Source organism: Grampus griseus (genome assembly GCF_964374135.1).
Source record: "Grampus griseus genome assembly, chromosome: 3".
NCBI classification, from domain to species: Eukaryota; Metazoa; Chordata; class Mammalia; order Artiodactyla; family Delphinidae; genus Grampus; species Grampus griseus.
Window position 1 is genome coordinate 142237764 of NC_139019.1, and position 21957 is coordinate 142259720.

Sequence of the window (21957 nt, forward strand, 5' to 3'; positions counted from 1 at the left end):
CTCTTTCCAAATACATCCTAGTCAAATTAGCACATGGTAATAAGAGTAGAAGAGAGAGAGAGAGATGCTGCTCTTTGGAAAACAGTATAAATTTAAAAATTTAAATTCCATGTTCTTCATACCGTATCCTGAAAGAGATGTTCACATCGGGGAGTTGGAAGGACCAGTAGATGGGTTACCAAAATGTGCAGAATCTCAGGCAAGGGCACATGGGGAGTCAGGAGAGTGAGAACCAAGGAAGGGCTTAGGCCATTTCCTGGAACATAAATTATTGATCAGGGGCCCTTCGGGTAACAGGATGGAGATTTAGCAAAGATGGGAACTTCATGGTGTCTAATCCAATTATTTTGGAGAAGAGAAGTTGTTTGAGTCACAAAGGGGCTACGCGTACATGGGGTGGCAGAAGGTCCATTACTTCATGACTTGCTCTAGGATTGCCCGAAGGCTTAGAGTATTCACTCTTTTAAGACGTAAAACACAGAGGAAGTGTCAAACTCGCGGAACTTTATTTAAACTTCATGTAATCTTTTATCTTACCCTATGACATTTTAATTGTAAAGGCAATACATACTCATTGTAGAAAATTTCTAAAACTAAAAGGGAATGTTTTCCCTCTCCCTATCCAAAGATAGCCATTGTTAACTGTCTTATCCTTGGTTCTAGAAGACTGGGAATGAGTACAGAGATGGTAGGAATAAACTCACAGACAAGTATCAGTTTTATTCACAAGCTTTATGAGGCATCAGTAAGGCTGTGAAAATCAGTACAGACAAAGGATACCTCTGAGCAAGCTTGGTGTCCGCAATCTGCTCCTCTCAGGGATGTGGCCAGAAGAGACGTGATGATCTGCAGCCTTTGTTAGCCCCAAACAAATGGTCCCTAATCTTTAAACATTATGGCCACTCCCCCAAAACCACCACCAAAAGACCCACATCAGTTCCAGGAAAGACCATTTTGTTTTTTGCTCTCTGTTTCTGTCAATTTTTTTTTTTCTTTCTCCCTCCCTCCCTTCCTCCCTCCCTCCCTCCCTCCCTCCCTTTCTTCCTTCCTTCCTTCCTTCCACCCATCCATCCATCCATCCATCCATCCATCCTGGCAAAATTGAGTTGATAGTATATATACAGTATTGGACTCTGCCCTTTTCATTCATTTAATACTTTGAATATTTCCTACATCAATATGGGAAGACTCTTTAAAAACATATTTATAAATTATTAACTCAATTTTAATGAAGCAAATGTAGACCTCACCAGATTTTTATTCGTTTGGGAAAAATTAGAAGGGGTTAATTGAACAAATACTCCTGTTTAAAAACTTACTTACTAAGTTTTGAGGGTAAAATTGACTGAACTTGCCACTTGTACTATTAAGAAAATAATTATGAGTGTTTGCTAGAGAAGGTACCAGTTAAAATTAACTGTTGAGAGTTTACCTCTGCAAGGAAGGGACACACATTCAGAGGTCTTACTCATATAACTTAGAATTTGTCATGAAAAAATTTCACATAAAATCTTATTTCTTTTTTCTTTTGCTCCTTTAAAATTAAACCTCTATTAGCCTTCTTTCTTCTTTTTTAAAAATTTTTCCTTCTCTCTTTTCTCGTGAACCTTCAACAGGGTGTGTATTGTGTACTAACCATGTTAATGGATTCCATAGATAATTTCCAGAGGTTGAAAAGGCCTTTGACTTCAGAGAAACTGAAGCCATTTTGAAAGAAGCTGAAGAGGTGTACATTAGAATCCTCCCCATACACAGGAATAGTGGAGTGACATTTGAATTTGACAGAGGGAGTGAAAAGATCAAGTTGAAATGTGGCACTCGAGAAGGCAATGCAGTCTCATCCGTGCCTTCTCTGTTTGCTGAGAGAAGAGATTCTGAAACTTTGAATGAGAAGGAAAGGGCATTAGCATCAAGCGAGAGAGGACAGGAGTCAACCAGGATTTGCAAATAACAAAGTCATCTCGGGCTAAACTCTAGGAAGACCTTGAAGCTGAGATCCAAGATCACACACTTAAAAATGAGTAACTTTTTTTAAAGAAGAGTTCGTGTAGGTGACCAAAGTTGAATTTGCACAAGAAAGGCAAGATCACAGAGAGGAGACTCTGGAGGAGTAAGGCTACCTGGGCTGGTTGGGGGAGTCTAATTCAGGAGGCTGGCTAATCTCAGAGTCTATAAAATGACTTCTCAGAGGTGAACAACTTCCACTTTGGCTTTCAAAAAAATCTGAGGGCACCTACATTGACTTTTTATCTACTTTAAAAGATAGACTCTTCACTGCAGTTATATGGTTCTGTTCGTAATAATAAGCACTGCATTTTTCCCTGGAGTCTCTCCTCAAAATTTAGGGCACCCATGGCCCCTCAAGTCCCCATGGTTTATTCAGAGCTGAAGACCAGGATTCAAACTGTAGGTTCCAATATCACTGCCCTTGACTCACTTGGAATAAGTAATAATTCAGAGAGGGAACTATTCATGGAAATTTACCTCCTCAAAAGCTACGATCTGTAGTTAGTTGGTTATAAATAGTATTTCTGCCTCTGTATTGTTAGATGCTGTTAGAATAAGAACACATTCATGTATTATTTGGGAATCTAAAAATAAGTTTAAAAATAGAAAATAAATTATAGTGTAAGAAAAAATAGCATAAGCAATGTTGAAAAAAGAATTTTAATTAGGGAATGCATTAAACATGCTTTAGTGGTAATGTTTACCTATGATAAATAAAACTGGTCAAGGAAGTTTAGCATCGTGGTTAAGAGAACTTGGGTCTACAGAGTCATACGACCTACATTGAAGCCTACGTTTGCCAGGAAATAGCTGAGAGATCTTGAGACAGTCCTGCAGTTATAAAATTGGAATAATAATACATGCACACCAGATAGAGTTGTTTTGAAAATGAAATGAGATACTTATAAAGCAATTTGCACATCGCCTGGCACGTAGGAAGGTCTCTCTGATAGTGCTTGTTCCTACGTGAGGCAGAAAAGGCCTGTGTTAGCTCAGATCCTTCGAGTAACAGATGCTGTGATGGAATTACGCGTGCAGGAGATGAATGGAGGGAAATATCTGTGAAGGATAAAGGGGAAGGAGCAGGAGTGGCAGGGAGAGCTTTCAGACCATAATGTAGGTCTGACACCTGTAAGGAAGGGGCAGAAGGAAGACAGATTGAGCAGGAAAGTCTCAGACTGCAGCACAGTTCTAAAAAAGTTGGGGGCAGTTTGATGCAAAGCCCTTGTGCTAAAGTCATCTCCTTTTTTAAATTTTTTTTTAATTTTTTTTTTTTTTTTTTTTTGCGGTACGCGGGCCTCTCACTGTTGTGGCCTCTCCCGTTGCGGAACACGGGCCCTGGACGCACAGGCTCAGCAGCCATGGCTCACGGGCCCAGCCGCTCCGTGGCATGTGGGATCCTCCCGGACCAGGGTACGAACCTGTGTCCCCTGCATCGGCAGGCAGACTCTCAACCGCTGTGCCACCAGGGAAGCCCTTCCTTTTTATTTTACATTGGAGCAGAGTTGATGAACAATGTTGTGTTAGTTTCAGATGTACGGCAAAGCAATTCAGTTATACATATACAGGTATCTATTCTTTTTCAAACTCTTTTCCTATTTAGGTTGTTACATATATTGGGCAGAGTTCCCTGCGCTTGTTGGTTATCCATTTTAAATATGGTAATGTGTATATGTCAGTCCCAAACTCCCTAACTATCCCTTCCCCGACCCTTTAAGTCATCTCTTGAAGCCCTGTGTCCTACAAGAGGAGGTCTTTGCAGTCACTGGCTGGGAACATTCCAGGAAAAGCAAGGACTCTGCAAATGTGTTGTGGATCTGATGGACAGCAGCTAGGGATTTGTAGCCACAGGATTGCCATGGTCCATCACTTGAGCTGGGGATGTGATACAGTAGTTATAAATCATTAGTTTATTCATTAACATATTCCTTCACTCCAACATTTTGGTAGCTTGGTTCAGGGTACCCTGTCTCTGAACCTCCATTTCCTCACCTATGAAACGGGTAAGATAATAAGTACGACACACTTATTGCAGGACTGATTTAAAGATTTGAGATATATAGAGAAGCATGTTATTTTAATAGTAAAAAGTGCTTTGGAAATGTAAAAGAGCCCCAAACTCTTTCCTTTAGACATTTTCTAATTCACAAATTTCTTTTCATTAGTCTGGCCTTTCAATTAGCTTGATTTTACTTGACTTTACTTTCAATTAGCTTGACTTAGTGTATCATAACTAATTTCACATGAAAATATGTATTTGTAAAAACAATCAGACTCTCTTATCTTTGAAATTAAGTATTTAAGGTTTACCAGCAGAATGTTTTATTTGATGATGGTTGTAAGTAGGCATGGTAGTGAATGTCACTATTCAATACACAATTCATGGAACCTAAGGAATTTAACCCACTGAATCCATGTTAAAGATGCTATGCATTGGAACTCAGGGATACTGTTAAGCAATGCATCAGTTGATCATAATTGTGTCATGGAGCCTCAAAAAATGATTGGGACATAGAAGGCCCCCTATAAGTATTTGTTGAATGATTCACAGAATCAGTTTTAGCTGATAAACTTTTCAGGTTTATCTCTGTGACCTTTCCTCATAGAAATGAGGGACCCTAAACAAAAACATAGAAGAAAACATGATGAAAGTCCAGATCCCTGATGCTTGTGGACATTAGAAAGAAATGGGTCTGTATTTGGACCATACCTCTTAGAATCACAAAAACCACCAAAAAATGATAGGATCCTAAATGTTTGTCTAATTCTACTTTATTCTTGCAGCAGGTTTTCTCAATACTGGTCAGATAACAGGTTTTCTCAATACTGGTCAGATAATTCTTTGTTGGGGGGAAGGGGGGTTGTCCCACGCCTTGTAGGATGCTTGGCAACTTCCCTGGCCTTTACCCACTAGATGCCAGTAACGTCCCTCTCCCAATTCTCCAGTTGTAACAACAAAAATAATGTATCTTGAATTGCTAAAAGTCCCTGAGGGGATAAAACTGTCCCCGGCTGAGAACCCCTGTTTTACATATTAGGCAACCAAGCAAACCTTGAGAGTTTAAATAAGTCACCAAAACCCTTGGCAAAACTAGCATCACAACTCTGACCCAAGGACTAAGTATCTATCCAGTTCTCCTTCTACTGTGAGGCATTGCCTCTGATTCAATATGGGATTAAATGTGCCTCCAAGTAGAGTTGCTGTTATTTTTTCATGACTATTCCTGTTTATTCCTAGCATTCTTCCAGTTTGTAGGCTGTTTGACATCATATACATTTTATTGCATGGAAGGCAAGGTTTGATATTCCTTTCTATATTGGATTAAAAAGAAAGTCGGGCTTCCCTGGTGGCGCAGTGGTTGGGAGTCCGCCTGCCGGTGCGGGGGGCGCGGGTTCGTGTCCCGGTCCGAGGGGGTTCTGTGTGCCGCGGGGTGGCTGGGCCCGTGGGCCATGGCCGCTGGGCCTGCGCGTCTGGAGCCTGTGCTCCACGGCGGGAGAGGCCACAGCAGTGAGAGGCCCGCGTACCGCAAAAAACAAAAACCAAAACAAAACAAAAGTTCCTCCTGGAAGTGAAAGGGGCATGTTTTAAAGCCCAAAATTGACAGGGAAAAGAAAGTTCAACAATCTTTCTCTTAGGGACTGACTTGAAGATGTAGGATCCTTTCTTTGCCCAGCTTACACTTAAATAGAAAAATATATCTATATACAAAGATTTTTTTAGAAAAATTTGCCTGCCAAGTACGGAAGACACCTCTCTAAAGTGGCAGAGAACAGAATGATCTTGTAGGGATGGTTGAGTGTAATTTCAGATAATTCTATATCAGGTTTCTGAGAACCCTTTTGGAAAGCTCTGTTATATATTAGTGCTGGGTCTCAAAGAAATGGAAAATTAGTATTTTCTTTCCCAGCCTACAATTTATTGATCAAAGAAAACTTATTTTGGGCTTTGTAGTGTTGCGACAATCTGAAGCATATTAATAAAGAAAGAGAGTTGCTTCTTAGGGAGATAACCTTGATGACTGTAATTTCTCTCATGAGTATCAATGTGCTTATGTGCCAATATATCACAAGTGAAGGGGGAGGGAGGGAGCAGGTGCTGCCTAGCAAGGGCTGTACAGAGCTCTGTGTATTTTGCTTTGTCTCCTTTCAGCCTTTCTCAAGGAGTTCTCATCCTTCACTGTTTATTCTGGAGAAGGACTTGAGATAGTATTATAAGAAAAGAAAGGCTTTTTGATTGTGAAGGTAGAACGTGCTGACAAGGAGTTGCCTTGTTCTAATCATTGGGTCCACCTAATACAATCATCAGAGAACGCATGCACACATGCATCTACTCCAAAAGCCACCTGGTCACACATCCCTGCCCACTGCTCCCCTCCCCCGCCCCCATTAACCTTGTCACCCTGTGCAAATTTCTTGGTCTCTGTCTGCCTCAGTTTCCTTTCCTAATCTGTTAAATGAGGAAATGAATAGGACCTAGCTCAAATACAGATAAAATCAGTTAATGTTTTTAAAATATGTAGGAAATTGCCTGGCACATAATGGATGTGTTTTTTACATGAAAATAATCTATTTAAGTATTTAAGATGCATAATGAGTGTATAATATGTAGTGAGCACTCTGCAAAGTGTTGGTGACTTATTACAACAACAGCCAAAAAACCCATCAGAGACAGACTGGACCCCAAAACAGGAAATAGGTCACATTTGTAAAATGTACTTTTGAGTTCCTGTTTATTGAACACCTGGAGCCCACTGTGATAGCCACAGAGAAGGCAGCAATAGCAGTCAGCACTGCTGTTCTCTAAGAACTGGTGGAGGAGGGAAAGTGAAATATAAGATAATGTGACAAGTGATGTCATAAGTAGAGACACAGTGTAATAGAGGTTTCCATTGAGAGACTCATCTCAACCTGGACAAGGGGCTTGAAGGCAGAGAAGACCTGCAGGGGAAGTGGTGTGTGAACAGTGTTCTAGGTGAGTCAGGATGGCTGGGATGAGGCAGGAAGCACTGCACACAGAGAAAAACAAGTGAGCCTTGGAGCCTGGCAAGGAGCATGGTAAGAAGGGAGGTAAATGCCATGGCATGGCTAGGTCAGGAAGGGCTCTGCAGCTCAGGGTAAAGAGTGTAGGCACTGCCTTGAAAGAGAAAGGAAGCCACTGGAACATTTTCATTTGGGGAGTGGTATGGACAAAGAGGTAGGGATTTTCATGGATAAACTACAGTCTCCTGCTGTGTGGAGGAAAGTCTGGGAGAAGGCCAGACTAGAAAAGGCAGGAAGCCCAACTTGGAGAGGTGCCACTGAAAGATGAGGAGCCTTGAACCTCATCACCTTGAGAGCAGTGAGGAAGTAGAGATGGATATGGAAATGGCTACCAGCAGGATGCCAACAAAATCATATTGACCCTTTTCCTGGAGTGGGATTTGAATTGAGGAAAAAGTATGAAAAGGAGGCTTACTGTTTCTCACAATGTTGTAACGTCTTATTTGGCCTTTCCAGACCTTGAGAAGAGGAGGAAAAATACATAATTAGTCATCAGGAGTTGTCTTTATGAGACATTCATGCCACCTTAGAACATTGTGAACTTAGATTCCTTCCTGGTACTTCTTGTTGCCCTCTTTCTAGGTCCCGGGGCTTGGACCAAAATTTTGGAACTTTTGGTAAGATTATGATTTTCTTTGACCCTTTTCTTAAACCATAGATATTTGAGCAGTGCCTGAAAAGATCACTAGAAATCTTCTAATGACGTAGTGGCAGAAAAGTTTTTATCTCGAATGCCATCAGCAAAGTCTTAATAGTGGCTGCTTGGAGTGCTGTGTTGACAAAGAATATGAGTCCCATATGGCTTGGTGGAAGTGTGACAAGATCAACTAAAGATGACCAACATGGGTGCAGCAGAAGCACATATGCGTCATATATCCGTTTCTAGGATAAAGATACCAACCCCATAGTATTAATGGACTTGACAAAGGTCACCAATCTAGTTAGGAGCATGGCTACAAAGAAAACCATATCACAGGGCTTCCAGTGCTGAGATACTTCATTCATTTCTTTATCATATTTGCCTAGGGTGACTGTGTGTACAGACCACCTTTTCTTGTGTTCTTGTTTTTATTGTTATATTTCTAGGTTTTAATAATTCAGACAAGGTCCCTGCTTTCATGGAGACCATCTTCCAGTGGGAGGTGGGTAATAAATAAGTGAACAAGGAAGGTACCATCAGATGGCAGTTGAAGATTATGGAAGCTTGGGCACGGTGATGGGAAACAAGTAAAACATGGCAGTGGGGTGGCCTGTCAAGAGAGTTTTCTCAGAAAGGCGGACTTTTTAGCTGAGACTTGAATGAGAAGCAAGAGCCATTGGGGCCAAGATCTGACAAAGTAAACACCAGGCAGTATGGAGAGCGAGTGGAGACACTAAGCTGAAAGGAGCTTGAGTGTTTGAGGAACAGAAAGAAAGCCTGCAGGGCCAGAGCACCATGAGTGGGACAGTAGGACCTGGCAAGATGGGAGAGTTAGGCAGCGTCCAGGTTATGTTTCCCCATCTCTCAGGGCAAAGAGTCTTGGGTCTTTCTCAGTGGCCCCAGGCAGTAGAAAAACGAGGGACTAGCCCCTCGGTCTCCAGCTTCTTAGTGTATTGTGCTTTTGAAAGTCTCCACGAGTATATAACTCTTTCTTTCTTTTTATAGGAAACTCCTTGATTATAACTGCCAAGATCAAACAGCTGATAGGATCAAAAACTGCTCTGTATAGATTAGAGTGGAAAATAGCAACCTGGAATAAGTGTATTTCCTTCAAGTGACCTTAGTAAAACATTCATGGGGTGCTGACAAGTACTTTGAATTTATACAATGGGGAACATAGTTTAAATACTTTGATATATTGGAAGCAGCTTCTAGAGAATCTCAAAAAAGATTGTGAAGCTCATTTAAATCTTGTACCAACCCTGTGAGAATTGGTAGGAAACAGCTATAGCTATTTTTTTTTTCCAGATGGATAAAATGAGGCAGAGAGATTAGATTACTTGATTTCAGATTTCTTCCCGTGGTCTTGTATTCAACCTAATGGATACTTTCTGTGCACCTTAATTTATAAATAAATCTACGGTTTAAATCCAAGCTGTGGTAAAGCATCAGTAGAATTTTCAATTTTTGAGCCCTGGGGTCCCAATTTATGTAAGTACCTTACTAATTATAAGTAACAAATAAAATGAAGTGAATCTTTCCAGCCTCATGTGCTTGAATGATATGCTAAGTGTATTGACTTTTATTTGGCAATTTTTTCTAAATATTTTCTGCTAGGGTTTATAGTGGCCAGCTTTCAGACTGCCCCATCGGACGTTTGCATATATTCCATCAACTGCATTGTCCTTTTCCTTTCCTCCCTCTCTTCCCCACTCTCACCCTCCCCAGGCTGATTTACCTGTTCTGTGCATTCTGTTCCTTATAGGCTGTGCTCTCAAGTGACAGCTTATGAGCCTAATAAATCCAGGCAAATGTGTAAATGGATGTTAATGGTCCAAACCCCCCTTCAGTGTAGCATGTATACACTTTAATGGCGACCTTTGATGGTTAATACCTAACTCAGAGGAATGACTAATGGCAGAATTAGGAAGCCAAGTAGATTTGGTGGTCAACAGTGTAGCTAATTAAAAGTAATACACCTGGGGGAAGTCAAGGACTTTGTGTGCCCCTCAAATCATCAAGATATGCCTATTCCCAGAGCCAGTTCTCATCCTAAAAGGTGGGTCTCGTTTTACAGGATTTCATGAACCTCAAGTGGTGTTTCTGACCTGGATATATAAAGGTGTGGGCTGTACCTAGAATGTTTCTCAGCAACTTAGCAGAAATTTATATTGATGTGCAAAGTAATACCCGAGGAAGAAGTGAAGAAGGAATAATTTTTTTTATTTTTTTTTTTTTTGCGGTACGCGGACCCCTCACTGTTGTAGTCTCTCCCGTTGCGGAGCACAGGCTCCGGACGCGCAGGCTCAGCGGCCATGGCTCACGGGCCCAGCCACTCTGCGGCATGCGGGATCTTCCCAGACCGGGGCACAAACCCGTGTCCCCTGCATCGGCAGGCAGACTCTCAACCACTGCGCCGCCAGGGAAGCCCAAGAAGGAATGATTTAATTATCCTGCAAAACCATTTGTTCATCTACTTCATAGAAAATATTTGTCTTTTGGTTTGAGGCCTTTGCTCCGACGAGATTCTTTCCAGGAACAGGCCAGATTCTGGTTGTTTTCTTCTCTCTCGTTGACCCATGATCTCAAAGCCTATTTTGAGTTACAATTTTCCAGTGTTGTAACTCATAAGGGAGAGGTCCAGAATAAACGGACATTGAGATCCTTTTTCAGTGCATCTCCTGGGCATATACACCTGGGTGTACCTGGATGTGTACAGGAAAACCCACTCTAAAAGCATGCCTCATATTCTACTCTAAAATGATATCTATTTAACTAAGCTCCAAAAATATTGCATTTTGTAATCTCCCAGTGTATTTTTTTTCTTCCTCAAAAGAAGACACATGAATCTTAAATTCTATATCAAGGTATATGCAGGTATATGCAGAAAGGAAATGATTCTTCCAAAAGTATGGAAAAAGAAAAATTATATTTATTTCTAGAACAAGTTATGCCGCCTTCCAGAGCTTTTAACTCATCAGTAATGAATTTTCTAAAAATATTGAGACAGGTAGATTTGTTAGATCATGTAATTCTAAAAAAAATCTGGTTTGAGCCCTGAATTAGTCAAAAAAATTTTTTTTTTAATTTTAATCACTGTAAATATGTATTTTCAGGCCTTCATATGTAATGTAGACCAGTGGTGTCTCCATGGAAAATAGCTTCAGATGCCATCACTTTTGTCTGGCTAGGAATACCACCTGTCTGGGAGTGAAGCAATGTGGATTTTCTAAGATTCACTTTGTCATCTTGGGCTCTTAACTTTTCACAGGACCTCAGATTCCTCATCTATAAACAAAATGGTTCGGCAAAAGTTTATTTTGAGGGTACCTCTCATCTTTAAAATTCTAGGATTCCAAGAAATAAAAACAAAAACCATAAACGTTTTCATGAGGATAGAAAGAGATGTTGTGATGTACCATCCTGGGTCCATCTCCCTAACATTAAGCTATGACCCCCATAGCAATTTATCTGTGTTGTGCTATTTTATGTCCATCTTGGGATATAATTATTTACGTACTCGCCTTACTTCCTCTCCTAAATTGCAGGTCAAAATTGATACAAATATGACTTTATATAAATCCTTGCCCAAGATAGGCATCCAACACATGCGTCTCTCCTAGATGGTTGCCTCCCGCATAATGTTCTTGTGTGGCTTATAGAAATGCTTATAAAATGCTTATAAAAATAAAGCATTGTTGCTTTATTTTTGATTTCCGATATGCCATTCACTCCTTCCTTTGGTAAAACTTTCCTGAACATCTGTTATGAGCAGAGAACGGTGCTAGATGCTGTGAGGGTTAAAAAGATTCCATTTCCTATCCCAGGGAGCTTCTAATAGTGGTAGTGCATGAACATCTGCATATGAGAGAGTCGCCAATGTCAAGGTCCTGGGCAATGTCTTGCCAATAGCCAGTGTTCAATAAATGACAGCTGGTTTCTCCATCAGCTACACATGCAATTTCTAGTGTTATTGTTATTTCATTATTTTTAGAATCGAAAAATCACTAAATGTGAAAAAAAAAAAGCAAAAAAAAATTGTCCTATAATGATTAGATAGTGCTTCAAATGATGTGACTTTATCATAGACATCTGCATTTGGTTAAAACTCTTTGGTGCTGCTTTGAAAAATGTATGGTGTTTCCTCACAGCAGGACTAGGCATCCAATCAGCTTTCAGGACAGTTTCCAGGGTGGTTCCTGGAACAGCAATAGTGGCATCACCTACAAACTGGTTAGAAATGCAGGTTCCTGTTGGGTTGAATCAGAAACTTCAGGTTGATATCCAACCATCTATGTTTAAACAGGTCCTCTGGATGATTCTGATGTACCCTAAAGTGTGAGAACCACTGTTCCAGGATGTAGGTAGAGCCGTGGTGAATGGACCTGGGGAGGAGCGAGAGTGTGACACTGAGATGCCAAAGACAAAAATGGGTTGAAAGATGAGGAATTTCACAACCATTTTGTCTCACAGAGTTACAGCCTGGTGAGCAAGCCAGTAATCACTGACTCTGTTGTGTGCTGCAAACCCAAAGTTCAGGTACAGCTGTGGCCTGTTCCAGAAGGAACTGAATGTCTAAGGTTTGGGCAAGACCCACTCAGGAGCAGAGTTCGTGGCTTTGATGCTGTGTGGGTGGCAGGAGAAGACCCTAAATCTATTTGATTCTAACAAAGCATTATGGAGCCTATTTAACAAGATACTTTTGTACAATTCTTTTCCCTGTACTTTTCTTGGAGTTAGTCGCCATATCCTCTCTGATTTTTCTTAAGCTGACTCATGATTTTATCTGTACACATATGTGCATATACATAAATATACAGAACTATTCATTGATGATTATAATATTAAGAATGCAGCTTGTTTTGTACTGTTGGGTTATAATTAGTATGGATTAGGTACCAACTCTATACTAAGCACTACCCTAGGTCTTTTACACATGACTTCTAGATTAATTCTGATTTCTTCCAGTAGGAATTATTAACACTACTTAAAAGTCTCAGTAAAAGGTAAGTCACTTGCCCCAGGTCACACTGCTAGGAAGGGACAGAGGAAGGTTCAGTCAGGCAGTCTGGCTCCGGAATCCTCTCTCTCAAACCCTACACAAAGAGTTCATGGGATCGAATGCATTTGTAGTTAAAAGTATGTGCGCCAACAGGGAGGCTCAGCCTCATGAATGTGTACTTTATCTTGACCTGTATTTTTCCCACCCCCAGACTTCTCATGGCTTGAAGATAAGATATCAGGCACCATAGTTAATTGGGTTTGAAGCGTCCTCCAAAATGTCATACGCACATTCAGAGCAGCTGAGAATTCTAACTTCTATAGATAGAGAACTTGAGCCAGTCCTAAAATATGGCAAAGCGGGACATAGATATGAGGATATGAGCGTGGGTTTGGGGAGGGGAGCGATATAAATAGATGATCAGGCATATTTCAGGGCGGCAGCCACTGGGGAAGAAGGAAGTATCTACCAGCTGGCACAAAACTGCTCCTACATCCTCCCTCTCCAACTTCCAGATTCTTCTCCATTTTTCAGCAAATGGTTAGGCTGTCCTCTCTATTGTCATATGTTTCTCTCAGCTTGACCTTTTGTGACTTCTTTCCTCCCTTTAAATATCCTTGATGTTAATTTCATCTTTTATGTTAAACGATATAAATAAAACCAGAAAAAACACACGGTGTGTATTTCCCCGATTGCTCATCCGTCTTTACTGATTTAAGATGGAAGAATTATAAACTAGAAAACTGCAAACAAAGAAAAAAAAAAAGAAACTCATTCATCTCTAACAGTAAGAATGCTGACGGCATAATAATTAATAATAAAAACAAATACAGGTGTAATGGCATCACCTTATAGAATTGCTTGGAATGTATTGCAAATTATAACTTTTTGTTGGTTTAATTTCTAAGCTAGACCATATCCATTTTATTTTATCTTAAAAAACTGCATCAAAGAACACCCCAAAGATTTTCATTTTAAATTTCAGTTTTGATACACCATTGTAAATCAACTATACTTCAATTAAAAAAATAAATGTCAGTTGTTCAGTGAAGGAAGATTTCAGGCAGCCATGTTTCCCTGGCACACTGGGCTAACTACGTGCCTAAGATCAACTTCTGTGCACGGTTATGGCTCCAGACTGTTCTATTCTTTAGACTTATATTTTCATGCATAGTTATTTTGATAGTCCCTAAAATCAGTGCATTTGTAGGGGAACCACGAATTCACTAGACACAGAAGTGAATTCACAGGTGCGTTTTCTTCACCTGCCTTACACCTAATTGAAAACTGCCTCAGTACGTGAAGCTTCCTTCCCAAGCAGCGTCATAGGTAGCCACCAGAAAGGCATCTTTGGCCAAGAATGACAAATAATTTTGATTTGGGCCAAGAATAAGTATTTGGTTAGTTTAGCAGAAGCAGAAATATTTCCCAAATTTGTACTTCCTACAAAATGGTCCCTTTTAAAAACTCAGCTCTCAATGAGAAGTCAGGGTTTTCAAAAATGAGCAAAAGCAATTGTGTATAGGAGATTCAAAAAGCAATTTATTTGCAGCTTTCCCAACACCAAATAGCTTTAGTGAAAAACAGCACTGCTTTTATTCACTTTCTTTAAGTATGCAGGTTATTAATACATTTTGAAATTAATAGTTTGGAAATTTTCATACCCTTCTAACTATGAGTCAGTAGTACATCTGTACCTGCAAGAGTGACTTGATGCATTCATTTCACCACAATGAAAGTGTCATTTAGAAAGCCATTAGAACAGAACCTTAAAATTAACATTGTGACCCTACAAGGAAACATTAAATGGGTTGAAAAGTAATGGTCTTGAAAAGGAAAGGCCTGCCTTTAGAGTACAAGTTTAAAAAAAAAAAAAAAAGCAGGAAGAAAAAAGAAAAAAAATATCCACTAATGAATAATTACTTTAATGAGCCTCTGGTCTCAGAGCTGCTCACGTTCACTTGCATTAATGCTGGAATGAAATGTTGGATGGTGTGAACACGTTAAAATAGTCATTTTAGTGTTTTTTTTAATTCAACAAAGCAGTGGTATATCCCAAACTCCTCCATGAGGTGCCTTTTTGGCGGTTGACCTTGTCATCAAAATATGAATGCTGTCCATGCAATCATTCCAGTCACTGGAGGCTGGAAACACCAGTAGGACCATGGATCTACTCGGAACCTTCTAGCATCTCAGCAACCTCACCAGAGGCCCCGTTGCACATGGTCTTTCTCCACAGAAGGCATTTTATCAAAGTAAATACTGAAGGCTCCAATGTGTGATGCTGCGTACAATTATTACTTTTGCAGAGAATTCCTGTGCTTCCAAGTCAATCTATGTTACGTGAGCAAAAATACAGTGCTATTACAAGGAGTTGCTCCGAAGGGTGAATAAAATGACCTGGGCAAAAACTTGGCACAGTGCCATCCTTAAGAAAAAGGCAACTATTAGGTTAAAAGTATTTCTCAACATGGCTTACAAGGTCCATCATGAACTGCCCCAGTTTACTATAGAAGGTTATTTCTTGTCATTTCCCTTCCTCCTCTTGCCTCTTCCTTTATGTTCTGGCCCAGGGGAATCTTAAACTTGAGCCTGAATCACAAATATCCCGGAGGGCTTGTTAAACGCAAATTGCTGGGCTCACCTTCAGAGCTTCTGAGTCAGTAGGAGTGGGGATGGATTCAGAAGTTTACCTTTCCAACGGGCTTACAGGTAATATTGATGCTGCTGGTCTGTAGACCACACTTTGAGAGGCACTGGTCTCATCTACCATTTCTGGAAAATGCCACTGTTCCTTCTAACACCAGGAATGTTGACACCAAGGTCCTGCTCGCAGCACCTCATCCAAGCCTTTGCTAATTCCTTCCTCCAGAATTGGCTTTTATTCCATGCTTTGTTACCCTACCACTGTTAGTTCCATTCGCTACTATAGCATTTATCCCCTTGCATTGTAATTGTTCAGTTTGCATGTTGCACGTTTATCTACTCATTTGGACCATGATCTCTTCCCAGGGCAGGGAACATGTCCCATCCATTATAATGTCAGGGTTGTACGTGTTGCCTGCCAACAAGAGTTTACTAAAATTTTGCTTGAATGAATGGACAACAAAACCGACACCCCGTACCCTTTGCCTTTGTAAGAGTCGTTTTCGCCTTCAGAAATGCTGTTGTTTATTGACTCTGAGAGTGAGTCCTGGTCTGTTCTTCAAGACCCTGGTTAGTATTTTTAAAGTCACAGAACATTCCCTAACTTGCTGGAAAAAGCACTCCTTCTCCTAGGCACTCATTGCTCCTAAGTTTCGTTTCTCTGTCCCTTCTTGTGACTGAGATTTTTAGTACTGCACCTACATCTTATTGTTCTCAGTAACCCTGGAACCTAGTCAAGTGGCTGGAACTTAGGAACCTCTTGGGAAAGGTGTGTGGAATGAGGGAATGTGGAGAGAGCAGCTTCTGGGCCAGGGCAGCCTCGTCTGGGAAGTGGACTGAATTCATCGCTGGTGTCCCAAACTCTCCACTCCCTTCCTGAGACTCTTTCCAAATATCTTCTAGAATCCCAATTTCCCCCTACCCTACAGGCCGAGTGAGACACAGAGAGTATAGTTAGAGAGCTACCACCAAAACTCAAGCAAAGGGCTTCCCTGGTGGCGCAGTGGTTGAGAGTCCGCCTGCCGATGCCGGGGACACGGGTTCATGCCCCGGTCCGGGAGGATCCCACGTGCTGCGGAGGGGCTGGGACCGTGAGCCATGGCCGCTGAGCCTGCGCGTCCAGAGCCTGTGCTCCGCAATGGGAGAGGCCACAGCAGTGAGAGGCACGCGTACGGAAAAAAAAAAAAACCTCAAGCAAAGTAAGAGGCACCCCAAACTAAGCAATAGTGCGAGAACGAGGTGGAGATGCCATTAGAAGAGGAATCATGGTGGTAACAATCTCTAAATTGTCCAGTTTAGAATATTGAGCCTCAGGGTCTGGGGTGAAAGTGAACTAACTGTGTTTGGATCCTAGCTTTTCCACAGATCTTATACTTTAGTTTTCTAAGCATTGGTTTCCTTATCTGCAACGTGGGAATAATAAATTATTATTGGTAAATGAGATGATGCATATAAAAATACTTAGCGCTTGGAATATAAAAGTATGCAAGGTACAGAGCTATGTGGGGCAGCTGTAATAAAGTGTCAGTGCTGAATGGGCTCAGGCTGTGTCATAGACACAAAGGTATGTGAGTTTGTTCTTTGTCCTCAAAGAATTTACAGAATAGTTTGGTAGGAAAAGCTAACCACACCCAAAGAAGCCTTTGATTATATGTTGCCTCTTCATCACCAAGGAAATAATCCAGTACAGGTTTTAATGTGGTTGGAATTCATAAAAGGTAGTGACCAGAGATGAAGGGCTTGAATAATAATTATACTCCATAATATGTTGTACTTGGGGAACTGGAAGTTAAGAACTAGCTGAAATATGGGGAATAAAAAGAAGGGTCTGGGACCTTCGAATTTTCTAGCATGTAAGGTTCCATGTGTATTATTGCATATTGCTACAGGCATTTATCTTTCAAGGATATGCCGACTGAAAACAATGCACAACCTAAAAGTTGCAAATTATGTTTTACTAAGTGGGCAAAACTGAGGACTTAAGCCTGGGACACAACATCTCAGATAAATCTGAGGGACTGCTCCAAAAAGGCAAGGGGGGAGCCAGGGTATATAGGAGTTTTTGCAACAAAGACCTGATAGTCGGAACATCAAAAGATTACTATTAATTAAGGAAAACCAGATATCTCAAGGAATTTAGCACTTTTCTGTGTATGGAAAGATGCAAAGCCTAGGCTCACTGAAATCATTCCTTTGATATGCACCTCAGCTTTCTGGGGCCAGTATCCTGTGCTTCTTATCCTGAGTCTCCTCAGGGTGCACTGTCAGGTGTGGCTGCCCTGGCTGACTGCTAGATGGCGGGGCGTCCTGCCTCCATCCTGAGTTCCCTCCCGGCTCACGGATGGGGAGGCTACAGTGTGATGGCTTGATGGCTGCAACATCCTTTGTTTACTGATACGGCAGGCAATATTTTTCATTCACAGGTATAACGGTGTAAACTCAATTAGATGGCTTGGACACAGCTAACAATTGAGTTATCTGAACCCAATTTATCAACAGTAACCCCATGGAAAGAATGACAAGAATTTTAATGGGTTTTACAGACACAGAAATATAGATCAGTATGTGTGTGTTCTTCTATAATCTGCAGATGTGCTGCTCATGAAAGATTTCCTAAGCATCTCCTTTTGGATAGATATAAGTAATAGTAGTGAACACATATAGTGTTGACTGTGCGTCCAGGCTAGTTCTAAGTGCATTTATATTTATGAAGCCATGCAATCCTCAGAACAAAAGCATGCAGTAGATACTATGATGATGCTTAACTTATGGATGATGTGACTGAGGCACAGAGAGATTGGGTTATTCATGAGGCCCCAGCGAACCCCAGGCAATGTGGCTTTTGAGTCCACGCACGCAAGACAAACGTCATTGGAAGTTCCTGTTTCCTCTTCCAGTCTGCAAAGCTCTGCTTGTAGCCTGCCAGCCCAGCCAGGGTTAAACGGGTGGGACCATACCCAGGCGCTGTTTTCCTTGAGCATCTCACTAGCTGCCCTCCACCAATGTCCGCGTGGATGAGGATTCAGTCATTTCTCTCCGTGGTGATCTTTTAGTGCCAGCCTCCTTGGGATACCCACACATTCCAAATGCTAGTCCCATCCTCCTGTTTGCTCAGACAAGTAGATTTGTCACTTGAAATGATCTTTTAATTGTTTCTTTTCCTCTGGCTTCTTTCCAGGGCTTTGTAGCAAATGTTAAATGCTGTTTAAAAAATGTTTTTCTTCTCCTGGAAGAGGTTAGTGTGCGTGTTGGTTAACTGTTGAATTTTGAACTTCCCCCTTGGTAACTGACAGCCCATAATTAAGCATAACTTGAACTCTGACCATGTCTACATGTGGTTTTGTAGCCTATCATCAAATTGCTGTTGAATATTTTCTGTGAAGACGGCATACAATGAAATGCTCTCTGACTCAGTAGTATCTCATCACGGTTAGGTTAACACATTCTCTGATGTGTTGGAGACCTGGAAATTTTCTTACCATGTGACAAACATGTTGATTTCTTCTTGAAAACATAATTTCTATATAATACATCAATGATATATTTTCCTTAGGGACACAGAAGCTCAAATCACGGAAGAGAAGGTGAAGGAAGGGCATTTATTGAAATATCTAGTATGTGCCAGGCTTCAGGCTATGTGTTTTCCTGACCACAGGATGGGGTGACGTACCTCCTACCTGTCCCTTGCCAACACTCCTGATTGAGGGCTTGTGAATTAACACCTTGGTTAGAGCATATGGCTTAGATTTGGGGATTCATCTCAGATACCACTGGGGCTTCTGGTCATGATATCACCTACTCTAACTGTAGGGAAGGCTTACAGACCAGCCAACTGCTTCCTTAGGGGCCCCCATCCTAGTGACCAAGACACTCCAGAGTAGCACGGATCAGTAGCATTTCAGAGTTCTGAACCAATAGAGAAATAAAAAGAGGGTGAGGAAGACGAGATGAAATTTTACTCTGTTTACTAATAAAACTGATATTTGTAATCAGAAATGGAAAAACATGCTCTGCTAGGCCCAGGCAGAATTTGAGGCCCCATAGAAATGCCTTGGGTAAAGAAGAATCAAACCCCTCTTTTAAAAAGATTTTAGTTTTGTTCACGTTGGTGTTTCTTGTTGCTCTTGGCTTTTTTAGTGGCATATAACGTATAGAAAGGAAAGGCAGATGTCTTCTACAGCTTGATCAAATTTTATATACATGTATACCTATGTAATCACCACCCAGATTTAGCATGTTTCTAGCATCTCAGAAGGCTCCCCCCTTGGAGGAAAGCCCGATTCCAGCCTCTGCCACTGTACAGAGAGAATAGACAGACCCTTTCAAACGTTACAGTCTGGAGGAGCACAGTAGCGTTTGTGCATCTTATGGGAAGATGGTCCCAGGGCCAGAGTCAAGGAGCGTGCAGGGCAGAGAGAGAGACTGGACTATGGCTGAACAGTTTTTCCTTTCAAATCTGCCAAGCAGATTACCCTTCTCCTTCCCTTGGGAATAACTGAGGGAGGCATCTAGGTTGGCCAAGCGTGTTATGCTAATAGATCACCAGTCACAGGGGAGGAAATATAAGGAGTGGAGAAGTCCTCCCCCGACCTGTATTAGGTACGTGAACCCCTGGAGGGTCGACGATGTTCTAACAAGATGCACTAAATATCACAGGATTAACGTGACACATCTTCCAGGAACATCAATTTTACTGAACAAGTTTGGGGGAAATATTATTTTAATAGTAGCACAAATACAGAGATATTTATAGAACAGAATATAAAAATTCCCATGAATTTTTAAAACAAAACACAATACTTTAAAGCTCTTTCAGGCTTGCTTTGGGTTGCTTTGGGCTAAGCCCCCAGCTCCCCCTGGGGTATACGTTCATTCCTGTCTGCCTAGGGTAACTTCAGTGGAAAAAGTCTGGAAGCTCTCCTAGGACACGGAGCATGTCACATGAAACCTTTATTAAAGCACCAGAGTGAACCTGGCAATATTAGCAGATTGAAAAGCAAGGAGAGGGATTCAGAATGAGAGAGAGACAGTCATCAGAGAGGCACGTGACCGAGGAGGCAGACACACAGCACGGTGCCGAAAGGGGGGACCGGCCAATGGACAGGAAAGAGGGAAGGAGGAGGGGAGAATGGGAGAGAGACAGTAAAGGCTAAAGACAGAGTGGCTAAGACAACAAGGGAAGGGGAAGAACTGGAGGTCAGAGCTGAGGCAGATGCAGCCTCCTTGTACATCTGCTTTTATGATCCAGGGAGCCATGCCACATAGCCCTGCACAGCTCTGCCAGAGATGGTCTCTGCACGAGGTATGTCTGCTATGGGATTCTGTTTGCAGAGAGGCAATGCTTACTTCAGTCCCCTGGAAGATTATGTATGTCTGGTTGATCATTTGACCTCTCCATGGACTAGATTAGAGGGTGGGGTGGGGTGGATTGGAGTGGAGTGGAGTGTAATGGAATGGGATGGGATGGGATGGAATAGAATAGAATAGAAGCCTCATCCTATCAAGCAGGCCTTGGTGCCAAAAGTGGAAAGTCAAATACCTGTGGAATCTAGGCAGGTAGAAAGGTGTATAGCTGTGTTAATTTTTGCAAGCGCAGGGTATTGTAGCAAACGTGAGGGTGGGCTCCTTGTTTAAAGGCGCTCAAATTGAAAAACAAAGAAATAAAAAATCTGGCTGACTAGCCAGTCTTTTCTGCTATTAATCACATTTTCCAAAAAGAGAAATTAAGGCCCTGAAATTAAATAATTTTCCTAAGGCCACAAAACCAGTAAAAGTTAAAACCAGGGCTTCCATGGTGGCGCAGTGGTTGACAGTCCGCCTGCAGATGCAGGGGACACGGGTTTGTGCCCCGGTCTGGGAAGATCCCACATGCCACCGAGTGGCTGGGCCCGTGAGCCATGGCCGCTGAGCCTGCACATCCGGAGCCTGTGCTCCACAACGGGAGAGGCCACAACAGTGAGAGGCCCGCGTACCGCAAAAAAACAAACAAACAAAAAGTTAAAACCAAATTTAAACCAACGATCTTTTTTATTTCCAAAATTTTTTATTGTGACATCAACTTCAGAGTTTCCAAAATCTCTCAAGAATGTTCACTACAGACCACAGAGGTAGAAAGCCATGATCCTCCACAGAAATGTCGTCTACAGAATATTTACCCGTAGAAGAGTTATCAGTCATAATACTGCTATTTAACAAGAAACAGTGGCAACTTTGGTATTTTAAATAGCATGTTTCACAATAAACAATAACAGCAAAACCGGGACTCCTGAAAGGCAAGAGAAGAAACGGTTATTGATTCGGAAAAATATAATTGCCTTAACAGCAGAAAGATTTTAATATGACACTTAAAAAGAAACTGTCAGTTGGTGTGCTCAAAGACTCATTAATAGCTAGATATTGGACAGCTTTTTCACTATTATCTTGCTGACATCACTTTATGTAATGAAGTGATTTTGATTTTTCTCAGAATATGTGTATAAAATCCAATAAAACATTGAAAGGAAAGAAGATAAAAATTAGTGGAGGTGAATGACTTTTCTAAATAGGTGATTGTTCACAGCATTCATTATTAGCAGTAGATTTTTACAACATACACTTGCTAACATTCTAGTTCTTGTTTTAT